Source organism: Lissotriton helveticus, chromosome 3_1 (genome assembly GCF_964261635.1).
Source record: "Lissotriton helveticus chromosome 3_1, aLisHel1.1, whole genome shotgun sequence".
Taxonomy (NCBI): domain Eukaryota; kingdom Metazoa; phylum Chordata; class Amphibia; order Caudata; family Salamandridae; genus Lissotriton; species Lissotriton helveticus.
The window spans coordinates 441,633,406-441,646,952 of record NC_136061.1 but is presented as its reverse complement, the minus strand read 5'-3'; the positions used below and the strand labels follow the sequence as shown (position 1 = coordinate 441,646,952).

General features: G+C 41.9%; 1 protein-coding gene across 6 annotated transcripts in view; it reads right to left on the bottom strand.

Annotated features, from left to right (window-relative positions):
• Window positions 1-13,547, bottom strand: part of FASTKD2 (FAST kinase domains 2) — a 328,458-nt gene that overhangs the window by 37,061 nt on the left and 277,850 nt on the right. The window lies entirely within an intron of this gene.

The window sequence follows — 13,547 nt, the reverse complement described above, 5'->3', positions numbered from 1 at the left end:
TATCCCGTACCACCCGGGGAGGGTTTTCTTCCACACTCTCAAAACCCAATTGGCGCGACTTATTTGGAGTTGGAAACAGGCATGTCTTAGCCTGAGTACAATGATGCTGCCTTACCATCGAGGGGGCTTTGAAGTTCCTAACTTCGAGCGATATTATGATTGTGCGCAAGCTCACTTTGCTACGTATTGGTTTCACTCACCACCATACATGGCACACTTAGCGGTGGAAGATGGTTACATGACCCCCACAGTCAAAACTAGTTACATCTTTACATGTGTGGGGGAGAGGGAGCGGGACCCGACGACGGCTGACTGTACAGCTGCGGCATGGAAGCGCATTGCCCACTGTATGGAGACTCCGTTTCTATACTCTCCCAGATTGCACTTGCTTGGGTATTCCCGACTGCCGGTCGCCTGCGAGGCGATCTGTAGCAAGATGTTGCTAGGCCTCAATTACCGGACATGGGGGGACCTATACCTGCACGGCCAGTTCCGTACCATAGAACAATTTTTTGGGGAGCACTCACCTTCAACAATAGACACCTTATTGTACACCCGACTCCGGCAAAGTGTCCGCGCACTCACCCCCTCCTTTCCAGAAGAGCCTGACTCCCTCACGCCCCTGCACGCGCTCTTGAAGACGGAAGCCCCGCACCATGTAGTACGTTACTTTATAAGCATGTGCAAAACGCACTACGAACCACCCCCTTACGCGCCCGAACTGAGTGGGACAGGGACCTTGATGCACCGCTAACAGACGAACAATTGGAAGCTAGCTGCACGCAAACTAATGCAATCACAAGCAATAATAGGCTGCGCCTAATACATTTTAAATTCTTACATCGCCTATACCACACCCCTGTTGGATTGCATAGGTTCCACTTGCGGGAAACAGACCGCTGTGCCCGATGTGGCACAGTGGGAGCAGATTTCGCACACCTGGCGTGGACATGCCCCGGGGTTGCAGAGTATTGGACACTAGTCTTCATGGGACCCTCTGATATGTTGGGAACCACAATCTGGCCCTGCTGGGCTTGACGCAAAGCGTGGTCACTATACAAAAAAAGTTCCTGGCAATGAGTTTATTATTGGCTAAGCGGCAGGTAGCATGCAGATGGGGTAGGGGGCGTGCCCCCAAGTTCAAGGCTTGGATGTTGACCATGTCCACTTGGAAGGACCAGTTGCAATCATATGCGGAACTGTTGCCACTAAGATCACGCCCGAAGGATATATGGCACCCACTAACGTCCTATCTCCTTCGGCAGTCCACTGACGTAGAGGGGGAACCGGAGACTGGACATGATACTGGCAGTGAGAATCCCCATATTGCAACTTAATGCTGTGATTCTGCGAATATATATATCCCTGAATATATTACGAACGTTTGGTCTATATTCCTTGAACTGCAGATGCCGCCCTCTGTATCTATAGACTTGAGACACGGCTGACTGCCCTAGCCCCCGCTGAGTTGAAATGTGTGTATCCATGCTGTTATTAACCTCTTGTATTCCGTCTTATATAAGCCCCGCATCTTGAAGCGACTATATTATAACGAATTTAAGGATATCTTCCATAGGCAGATGATGTTTTCACTTACCTTCTACACTGTGTGTGCATATATATATTTGTGGGGAGGGAGGGTGGGGGAGGGGGAGTTTCCTTTGTTTTTGGTTTATTCGTAATTGATGCAGCAACTGTTGACATGTACGGGAAGGTGTATACATGCATAGCCGAATGACACTATTGTTTGATTTCATTGCACTGATGTACCATATTTCCATACAATAAAGGTTTTTGAAACTTTAAAAAAACAAACAAAAAAAAACTCTCTCAGATCACAAGGATTACTCTATTGCCAAACCTGAGGTGCTGCCTACTAAATATATGGGAACCGACAGACTTTAACAGAACTGCCTAGGACTGGGTAACGCTGGGTATGACAGTAGCAAAACGGAACGTTGCGCAGCGCTGGGGGTCTAGGGTTAACCCCACTCTCACTCAGTGGTGCAAGGATATGGACCTGGCGATGATCGCGGAAAGATCAATATATATACAACGAGGTTGTCTGAGAAAGTGGGAGAAGGTCTGGGGAGGTTGGAATATATACCGAGGTGGCATATGTGAACCTCCACACCCCGAGTACTCTGACTCTGAGGAAAGTGTTTGAGTGATGTCATTTGAACGACCTACTACTGTATGTACACACGGGTTGGGGAAGGGGACAAGGGGCAGATAAGAGAGTTGAGCTTTATGAAGGATGTACAAATAATTGCTTGGACGAGATAGAATTATATCTACATGCCATGTTTATTCTGATTTCTTTAACTTGCTCTACGAAATGTATTAATAAAAATTGTTTAAAAAAAAAGATTAAGCACGGTGTGAAAGTGAAAGCGCTATGCGCGCACTGTGTTCACGCTGGGACAGGAGATGTGCACGCGTACAGAGTGCACATCTCCTGTCCACGCGTGCCACCTCCTGTCTCCCTTCGCGAACGAAAGCGACAGCAATAGAGTCTCCCAGGAGAAGCAGCTGCGCTGCATTCGCAAGTGACTGCCTACAGGAAGTTTTCTGCCAAATGCTACTAGAAAATATCTCACAATTGGTAGAAAGCAACAACAGTTTAAGCCCGTTGCAGGCAGGTTTTAGACTCAAGACATCAACAATTGATCATGTCTTCAGATTTGCTATAATATACTGGAAGACTGTCTTGATCGTCAAAGGCGACCTATAGATCTTATCTTTACTGGTTAGATTACACAATAGCAACTTTGCTCAGGTATGTTGGGGCTCGCAGGGTCAACTGACTGAAAGAATTCCTGTGTTAAAGGGTGTCCTGCAGGGATGTGTACTGGCTCCTACTTTAATTTCCTTATATGTAAACGGACTGGTACACTACCTCCTAAAATTTGAGGCTGATGACCCATCCTTGGCAAAGGGGAAGATAACATCATTGTTGTTTGTAGACTACAATTTGCGGAGTTCTATAACACCTAGCAGTCTGCAAAAGCTTATATCCAGCTTCAGTGATTTTTGTTTGGAGAGTGGCTTAGAGATAAATGTTGAGTATACTTAATTTATGGTGTTGAACCACTATAAAACGTTTAAAGGAAGGAAAGCGATCCTTGGGGAGTGAAATACTGGAACAGGTAGATTCATTATACTTTAACCAAACTTATCTTTGGACCAACATATTAACATTGTTACCATAAAACGTAAACAGAGAACTAGTGTAATTTTAAAAGAACAGCATGCCTCTTACACTAGGCCTGTCGCACCCGCTTTGAAAATCTACTAAGCCATAGCTCTAGGAGCTGACTTGTATGGCGCTGAGCTCTGGGATTTTGGACACAGGACGGGCCTGGCAAAATCAGAGTACAAATTTGTAAGAGAATTGGTTTCACTTACAATTAGCATCACTTTGTATCCTTTATTTTTTAATTTGGGCATGAAAAAAGTAAATCTTAAAGCCCATTTGCGACCCCTCCTATATTGGCGTAGGATTTGGGTCACTCCAGAGCTGGTGCATTATGCAGTGGCCCTAGATGAGATAATCAGGCTGACCTCAGTAAGGCAGCTAATGATGGCGATTGGCTTTGGTGACCTAGGCCTTCATCCCATGACTGAAAATTCATACAGAGGGTGTGCTGTAAAACACTACTGGACTTCCACCCTACAAAACAAAGAGTGCATGGCTGAGGATGCAATGTTGACTGGCAACGTTTTAAATTGTAAGTCTGTATACATGCTAGAGCAGTATTGGGATTTTGTCACTATTCCATCTGATAGGAAGTTGTACCATCATTTTAGAGTGTGTACTCTCTCTGTTAAGGCGTCCACTATGAAATGGAAAGGTGCACCTAGTGAGGGATGTCCATTTTGCGAAGGCCAAAACGAGACCATTCCACATGTGCTATTTGTATTTCCTATGTATACGAATTTTCGCTTGCTTGGATCACGCCCGCGTGCAGTCTGCTGGGCACCTCAAGCCATTTGGCAGTATTAAGAATATTACGTACAGACCACTTTCTCTGTATGTTTGCGCAGTGGCAACATTTTTGGGATTGGTGTGGGCAAAAAGGAGGGCCATTATTGCTGCTAAGTGATTTTAAAGCTTACTCTTTATGTTGTGTACACATTTAAAATGATTTTAATCGTGCTTTTATAGTTTGCATTTTGTTCGAGCGAACCTTACTGTAATGGAATATTGATTTTGTAAATGTGGATGTGGTTATGTTGTTTAATGTGATTATTTTGATATTATGACTGTGCTGTGTGATTGAATGTAATTATTTATTACTCACTTTTAAGGCTTAAGCTGAGATAAAACTATTTTGAATAACCTTGGCAGTGACGGGGGTGAAAGGGAGACATAGGAAGAGTGGGTGCACACAAGTGTATTAATGGGGAATGAAAGGGAAAGGGAGGCATAGAGAACGGGAAAAGCAGGCTAAAGTAATGGAAAGATAGGAAGACAAAAAGGAAGGGGAACTGAAAAAACTGCAAATAGGCCTATAGAAGGTGTCTCTCAGGATTACAGCAGAAAGTGCTAGCAAAGGGAAAGATCATGAACACATGCATGAGGCAGGCGTAGATATTTTGAGATGATTTACGAATTATGAAATTGCATGCAAGGCTCATTGGTTGAATGAAAAATCGAAGGCCATGACTGTACTGAATTGTTTTCTCATGAAATAAACAGAGGTCATAGGAAGTACCTTTAACAGTGATATTTTAAACTATAAGTACATGAAGGAACCTCTGATCAGACGGCTTGGGCTGAAGCTAGCTCAGTACCTTCAGAGATTCTGGAAGAACCAGAAAGCTGATGAGGTTCCTTTTGAAAACTGGATCCATGATGTGTTGCATGGTTGGAATGACTAGGTGTCAGGGATGGAAGTGAAGGATTACCAGTCGGTGGTGGCTGTGGTACCCAGATAGGTGCCTCAACCCAACTGAGATATGACAGAGAGGAACCTAGATAAATCAGAGAGGAACCCAGATATGCTTGCTGTGTGGTGAGCCAACCACATAAACAAGAATCTGGAGCAGCATAGTTCTAAGTACAATGGGGACACAGCTCATAGTGGAATATTTCCAAAGTGGAAGGTCCCAGGGGTCCCAGCTGTGACAGAACCTAAAGAGAACTCGGTTGCTAGTCAGAACCCGAAGGGCAGTATGCCAGAATACAGTTACAAACATATCCTTTTCGAACCATAATTTACAAAGTATTGTTCCACTGCGTGTAGAATTTCTATTCTTAATTCCAATGCAGTGGTATTTTTGCCAGATAGTTAGTCCATGATATTTTGGTATCATACCCCACAAATGAAAGGAGAGATGGAGTTTCTGCTGCGCCTAAGGTAATGACACAGGTGCCACAAAGAAAGACATTACAAAAGGATTTCATTGCACTATTAAGAATCCCCTGATAGGCAGTGCTACCTGTGAGGAAGGGTACTAGTGATGGCCCTGTGGCACTCAGCCTAAGTTAGAGGAAACATATGCTCTCAAGTACATTCACCCAAACACTACAAGGTTTGTTAGTGAGGCAGGTATCAATGATAGAAGATTCCTTTCATGAGGGATACAGACTCTTACTAGGCTTTGATTGAGAGGAAGTATCTGTATCCTGAGGAGATTCTACCTGGTTCCAGAGGCATTGACCTTGTAGCCAGTAGGGACGACATGGAGTACTTGCCGGCCAGGATTGCTGTGGAAGCCCAAGGCAAGAAAACCATGATCACTGTAAGGGTGATAAAGAAATAAGGTGCTGGATGCCTTTTCGGTGATGACCTAACTGCATATGAATTAGTCCCAGGGCCAGAGGTCTACTTGTCCTGAACTACAGCAAGTGTGCTTACTAGGGCAGAGGGTGTACACAATGTTTAAATTGGGACAAACTCCTAATTCATGAAATATTTGGGGGTAGATACAATTACACAGAATGTTAGCACATATTCATTTTGAGGGTCAGATAACTCACATTTTTTATTGCATTTCAAGGGCAGTGAGCCACATTTTCCTTCCAAACTGGCATGAATTTGAGGATACACCAACGCCCATTTAAAGACATTTGTTAGGTCGATATTTCTAGGTTGTCCATCTGATAAAGAAAAACCTGTCTGCACTATAGCTCCTTGAACATTTTTAGAGCTAGCTTCTATCAAAGGATGACTGGTGTTTTGAAACAAACCAGTGAGCTGTGTTTTTTTTCTTATTGAGTTTTTCAAGGAGTACCTCCTTTTGTTAACAAAACATTTAATTTAATTGTAAAATAAATCATTAATTACATGATGAAGTCTTAGGACAGTATAAGTAGCCCTATTTTTAGGTTTGGTTTGACAGCAGAGCTGTCACCAGATGTAATGTGATGTGATTAACCCGAAAATAATTTTCTGGAGTACTACAGAGAGGGATTTCTGCTCCACCTACATGTTGGTAGCCGGGAGTACATGTTTTGAATGGGCAGAAGTTGTGTGCACAGAAAATAAGTGGTTTCCCACCATGAGGCTGTGATTATTGTGTTTATTTATACGTCTTCCTGAGCCATCAGCCGTATGGCTGCCTGAGCTTGAACTTTCAAAAGCACATCAATGGCATTGTACTGCTGTTAAAATGTCTTCGATGACTAGATCATTTATGATGTATAGTTTTGTCTAGCAGATGCACGGATGGGAGGGGGCAGTCACAATGAATGCAATGCAGTCCCATCATTAACTCCTGAATTTAGAGTATAGTTTTCTGTTTGAGAGCAGTATGGGGTGCCTAGGGTAACACTTTTTTGTGTGATCAGCAAAAACAGCTTTAAAATCACCACTGAGAGAGAACTTAAGCTCCACCCACGTGTTGGTTCTCCTCAGTACAGGATTTGATTGGACTCTTTCACCAAAAAGACTGCTTGTATTGCATTTTTTGACTTGTGTCACAGCTTCTACTTGATATAGCAGAACTGAGTTGGTTATGGTGGCAAGACGATGATCATGGCTTTAGGGAGGATCATTTTATTACGAAATATTATGATAAGGGTACTAGGTCCAACAGATATGCTTTGTAAAAGAATATGTCGAAGTCAATAGGAAATTAAGTGTGGTTTATTATTACTCTATATTAAAGCCTACAGATGTTACAAGGAATTTGTTACAAGGAATCTCACCAATTACTGTAGGAGGCAATCGTTTTGGTTCCTCTGTGTGAAGGTTTTTTCCTGGAGAATCTTTGTTAGGTCTTGCAAGAGAGAAAGTATTTTGCTTGTGCGTCTGATAGTTGCACCTTGTGGAAAAGATTACAAAAAAAACTGTAGGCCTGAGTGAGTTATGGTGACAAGCTATATACCTGATTGCTGTACTGGGAAACGCTAAGTCAGATGCCATAGGTTTGGTCTGCTTATTATAAAAGGTTGTGACAAAGGCAGATGGGTCTAGCGGTAACTGTAAAATCATTTGTTTAAGCATTTAACAGTTGATTCTTATCACATTGTTGTACAGTCTACATTACTGTTACATGTGTTATTTGTTACATGTAGTATCTTACTAGGTATGGGTTTTTGGGGTTGACCATCCACTCAGATAAACTAATGTGGTATCCAGTTTGATGATCGTTAGTCCCTGTTGAGCAGGGTTGTGTATTGTTTTGCAAGCTCTATTGTTGCATGCATTTGTCATTTTAGAACTTTATGCAGGATGGTTGCAAATATGTTTGTACTTAAATAGGACGGTGTTGGGTAAATTGTAAAGCCTATGGTAAAGGTTGCAGGCTTCATTGGGACAAATCATGCCAGATATCACAGTTTTAATCTGTTTATTGTGAAACAATATGACAAAGCCAGAATTCCTTTTGAGATCTTGGCAAAGAATAGACCTCTCTCTAGGGATAGCACCAAGCCCCCACAACAGGACAAGCCTAGATGGAAGGAACTAATAGCACATCCAGATCTACTTCCAGAGGCACTTGTGTGCAGACCTAACGTGTTAGGAGACCCTACAGCAGACAACCAGCGTTTTGGGCAGTGGATACATGCCTTCAGAGATCGGTTGGTACCCCCGGTCTCACATCACAGCCGACTAAATAAGAAGCCTTCTGCCCTGAGGTACTCTCAATCCTTGAACGAATTCCAAGGCCACGTCAGGTCCTTAGAACGCAGCTGGCGTCGAAATTACGACGAGAAAGAGTTAAATAACTTCAAAACAGCCCTTAGAAAGCATCATGCCCTGATTAAAACTACTACAAAGTTTACTACATGGAGGCAACTAAGACCACCAACAACAATCGGAAATCGCCCTTCAAAATAGTCAATCTATTTATGAATCCTAAAAGTTTACAACAGGAGATTCCCCCCTCTCAGAGTCTCTGTAATAATATAGCAGCATTTTTGGAATAGAAAGTTCGGATACTACAAAAAGATTTTCCCCCTCCTATTCTTTCTTTCACGAATAATGAATTTTCTGTAGACATGGACAGAGCCGTATGCAAATTTTCAAGCCCATTACCATAGAAGAATCGCGCCAGGCGATCCGGTCTATTAATTCGGGCTTCCCTTTTCATCCCTGCCCCCCCACCCTATTACACGCCCTAATCGACATTGTGAACCCTAATATAAATAATATAATAAATTCCTCGCTTTCAACAGCCAAGATGCTGCAGTAAACCCACTCCAAAAGAAACAACTGGCGGATCCTGCTACTCTTTCCAATCTGCGCCCCATCTCGCTCCTACCAAGTCTGTGTAAGACGGCAGAAAAATTTGTTAATAGTCAACTTACAACATATCTGGAGAAAGCAAATCTGCTCCACTCTAATCAATCAGGTTTTAGAGCTCAACACTCCACAGAATCTTCCATTTTGTATACGACTGAAACCCTAAGAGCAGCCTTGGATCAGGGAAAAAGAGTAGTCCTGTTGTTATTAGACTTGTCTTAGACCATCTTCCATCCTTTAGTATCTCTGACAGTGTCCTAGCATGGATAAAAAACTTCCTGCAAGATCGCCAACAAGTGATTACACTAGGCCAATACAACTCACAAGAAAAGGCACTCCTCTCAGGGGTACCCCAGGGCTCAAGTCTCAGCCCGACCCTCTCTAATGCTTATATGGCTCCACTGATCAAGCAGATATTGTCCTTTAATATAGATACCATCTCAAATGCAGACGATACGCAGCTAATCCTGGTCTTGGACAATAACACCACCCAGGCGGAAGATAACCTCCGCCACTGCCTTACCGAGACTTTCAGTTGGATGAAAAATAACCGCCTGAAGTGTAATTCCGAAAAAACTGAAATTTTACCCTTAGGCCAAAAAAACTCTTTCTTGCCTAGACTCAGCGAATACCACACCCCCTCCAAACATAGTAAACGTGGTTAGGAATAAAATTTGACACCACCCTATTGTTTAAACAGCTATCTTTGGCAGTTGCCGGTATCTGCTTTCACATCATAAAAAAACCTAAAGAAATGTTTCAAAATAAATCCCATCTTTGCAAAGCAAACGGTTGCTGTTGCCCTAATTACATCTAGGGTAGATTATTGTAATAGCCTCTATGCAGGTACTATTAAGTCAGTCCTGCACAAGCTGCAAATGGTCCAGCATACTGCAGCATGGCTAGAACTGAAGTGGCCTAGGAGGTCATCCGCATCAGCTGCATTAGAAATACTTCATTGGCTGCCAATTCACAAACGCGCCCTGTTCAAGGACCTCATCATCACTTTTCATTCTTCGGGCCCCATATATCTTGGAACAGGTTTCAAGCGCTACTTTTCCTCCCGAAGTTTAGGATCAGCAAATGCCAATCTGTTGAAATTACCAGCCTTCAGACTGGCTTCGAAGGTAGGAAAATCGCTCACAGTGATAGGCTCAAAGGCATGAAATAAACTTCCTCTACCACTCTGTCAGATTGCATCCGAGTCCCTATTTAGGAAGGTCCTAAAAACCTGGACTTTAGGTGCACCGAATGCTCTCTGTAAAACTCGGATCTGATTTCCCTGCTCTTACTGCCAGCAGTCAACGAGGCTTTTTTGCTTCCCATCTCTGGTTTCAGTTTCAGCGCCATGATGCTCCTCGGAGTGACAGTTGCGCTCTACAAATGTACCATTACATTACATTACAAGGTGGCAGTCTTGTGGAAAGCTTACACTCAGTACAGTAGACTTGAGTTGGTTATAATGGCAAGCCAATGATATAGGCTATAGGCTATAAAAGGTTAAGATGAAGGCAGGACACCTGGCATATTTGTTGTGAAAAGCACATGTTAAAGTCATAGCCGTTTAAGGGTGGATCGTTTTTACAACAACACTTGAGAAATTAGTTTATTTATTCCAACTTTAATCTATATATACAACCTCCCTTTATGCCTCTATATACCTTCAATGTATTCATGGATCTATATATTTATTACTTTTCTTCTACTTCAGCATATTCAATGCACTACCTTATATCTCTCTCAACATATCCTCTACCTCAACTCTCAAACCTCTTTCTACTACACTTTCCAAAGCACTATGCTATTTTTCACCTTATACCTCTATCTATATATCCTGTACCTCCACTCTCTCGTTCATCCCAAGACCATACCACAATCCCCAAAATAACCCTTTCTAGACCTTTCCCTACTCTACCCGTCCTTGCATCATCTCATTACTCTTTTACTATTCTGATTCCCCAAACAAGCTTTTCTAAACCCTTCCCTCTGACTCTTCCCCTTCACCTCGCTTTTACTCATTCCAAGCCTCCTCCTACTGCTATAAGCTCCAAAACAAAAAATATTTCTAAATTCTTCCCTCTTCTATCCCTCCACTACCATTTTCAATCCAAATAACAGACTAACATGCCCACCACTCAAATTAATTTTATATTTCACTATACTGATTCACCACTAATCCTTTGTGGGTTACGGAGCAAAGTGCTAATCACTGAAAAAGAGCTTCAACACCTCATCAGGGGTAGCAAGTGCTTTATAAATGCAAACCTTTATCTCTCTTCTAGCCCTCCACTAGCCTTCTCGAGCCAAATAACTGACTAACATATTCACTACTCAAATTACTTTCATATTGCACTATATTAATTCCCCACTAATCCTTTAAAAGTTCCGGAGTAGCTTGCTACTCACCGAAAAAGCGCTTGGACGCCTTATCAGGGGTAGTAAGCGCTATATAAATGCACTTACAATACAGTACAATACTCTGAATTAAAGCCTACAGATAATTATTTGTTACTTTGAATCTCACAGATTAACTTAGTAGGCAGGGGTTTTGCTGTTGCTTACCTGCTCGGAGAGACCATGAGTATACGAGATTTGTAATGTGAGAATCATTGTTAAGCCCTGTTAGGCGAATTAAAGTTTCCTTTGACAACTGTAAATGTGTATACATTTGCACTTTTATGACTGTATGCCTAATGGTTGTTTTGTGGAAAGTGGTACAGTAGGCTGGAGTTGGTTATGCCTACTCGGGTTTACTGTATACTAGCCAATGAAAACAACTATAGGGCTGTTTGGTGTACAGGAAAATGTTATGCCAGTTGCACTGGTCTGGCCTCTTTATTATGATTAGTTATTACAAAGGCAGTAGGCCTGGTTTAATCATTGTGAAAAGAACATGGGAAGTCAGCAGGCCTCTAACAGTGGATTGTTATCATATTATGTTACAGGCAGTAGAAATATATTTGATTGCATGTATTCTCACAGATTACCATAGTAGGCAAGGGTGTTGGTGTTGGACATCCACTCTGGCAACCCTTGGGAGAAGAATGTAACTGTGCTGATTCTTCTTGGGCTCTATTGAGAGGGGTTGCCTATTGTATTTTTAACTATAATAGTGTAGATATTTGCAATATTATAAATATATTCCTGATGGTTGCTAACTTATGAGCTTTTTAATGGACCTTTGCTGTATATGTCAATACATTGTTAAAGGATAGCGGTCTTATTGGTTCACTAGGAAAAGTTATGTCAGATTCTTTTGGTGTGATTGGTTTATGATGAAAAGTTATGACAAAGCAAGTAAGCCTTAAGGCGGGTAGTCTCAGATTACAACAGTAGGAAAGGGTTTTGGTGCTGGCGACCCACCCGAACAAACTAAGGGAACAGACAATTTGGACTATAGAAATTCTTATTCGGTACTATTAGAAGGCGTTTATTGTTTTTACAACTGTATTTTGTACGTATTTGTAATTTTATTACAGTATACCTGATGGTTGCCTTGTAGGAAGGCTTATGACTAACACTATAGGTCTAAGTTGGTTATGGTGACAAGCCAATGACAAAGGTTATAGCCTGATTGTTTATAATGAAAAGTGATGATATAGGTATAGGGCCTGGCATAATGAATGTGGAAAGCATATGTGGAACTCAATTAGTATTTAAAGGTAGATTGTTATCACTACGTATAAAGGCCTACAGATAGGTAGTTTGCTACATAGAATCTCACAGATTACAGTAGTAGGCAACAGCTTTCGTGCTGGTCACTCCATCTGACAAACCGTGGGTATAGAAGAATCTTTGTTAGACGTACTTGGGAGAGACAGGATTTTGCTTTGCAAAATGTAAATTGTATACAAAGTAATTTTAAGACCATGTGCCTCATGGTTGCCTTGTGTGAAAGCTGATTTTTAGTACAGAAGCATCAGTTGATTATGGTGACAGCCCAATTATAGCTATATGCCTGATTGGGTCACTGCGAACAAATATTTTCAATGCCATAAGTATAATCGGTTTATTTAAAAAAGTTATGATAAACTCAGTAGGCCTGATATACTGATTGTAAACGCATATGTTAAACTCAATAAGCATTTAAGGGTGGATTGTTATTTATCTGTATTAAAGGTTACTTATAGGTATTTTGTCACATGAAATGTCACAGATGACCTTTGTAGGAAAGGATTTAATGTTGGTTACCACCTACAACAGGAAAATTTGTACTGTAATGATTCTTGCTAGAATCTCTTCTTAGCTGTCTGCCAGGATCTTGTAACAAAAACATTATTCTTAAAGCTTTTGGGTCTGCCTTGTTCTATGTATGTCTTAGTATCATTTACACTCTGCCTCCATCCATCACAGTGTATTTTGTGGTTTAATGGGTCAGTCCACATCCGTCATTAGCTCTGCCATTTTCGGAAAATTAATTGGCTTCAGTATCAGGGCTGGGTGACCAATTCCAATTTTCTCCTTTTGTAGTTCCCCCTTCATTTCTTTGGTTCTCCTCTTTTTTTATTTTAATATTTCTTAAGAGGATGATATAGCTCTCCAACAAGTACTAACAGGTCACTTGCTTGCTGCTCATTTCATCTGCAGTGCGCTGTATCCTATGTGGCCACTGCAAAAACAACAATTGATGGACAGAATGCAGAACAATGTCATACATTCACCCCAGTACACAGATCTGGGCCTAAATCCATTGTTTTTTTGCACTCCACACCACTCCAGGTCAGAAATGGCCATATGCAAATCAGCCTTGACCCTGTGCCTCATGGGAACAGTCCAGCCCGAACTGCCAAGCCATGTCTTTCCTGGACCGGAATCAAGCATCCAAGGACCGGTTTCTGGCTATCAACAGTC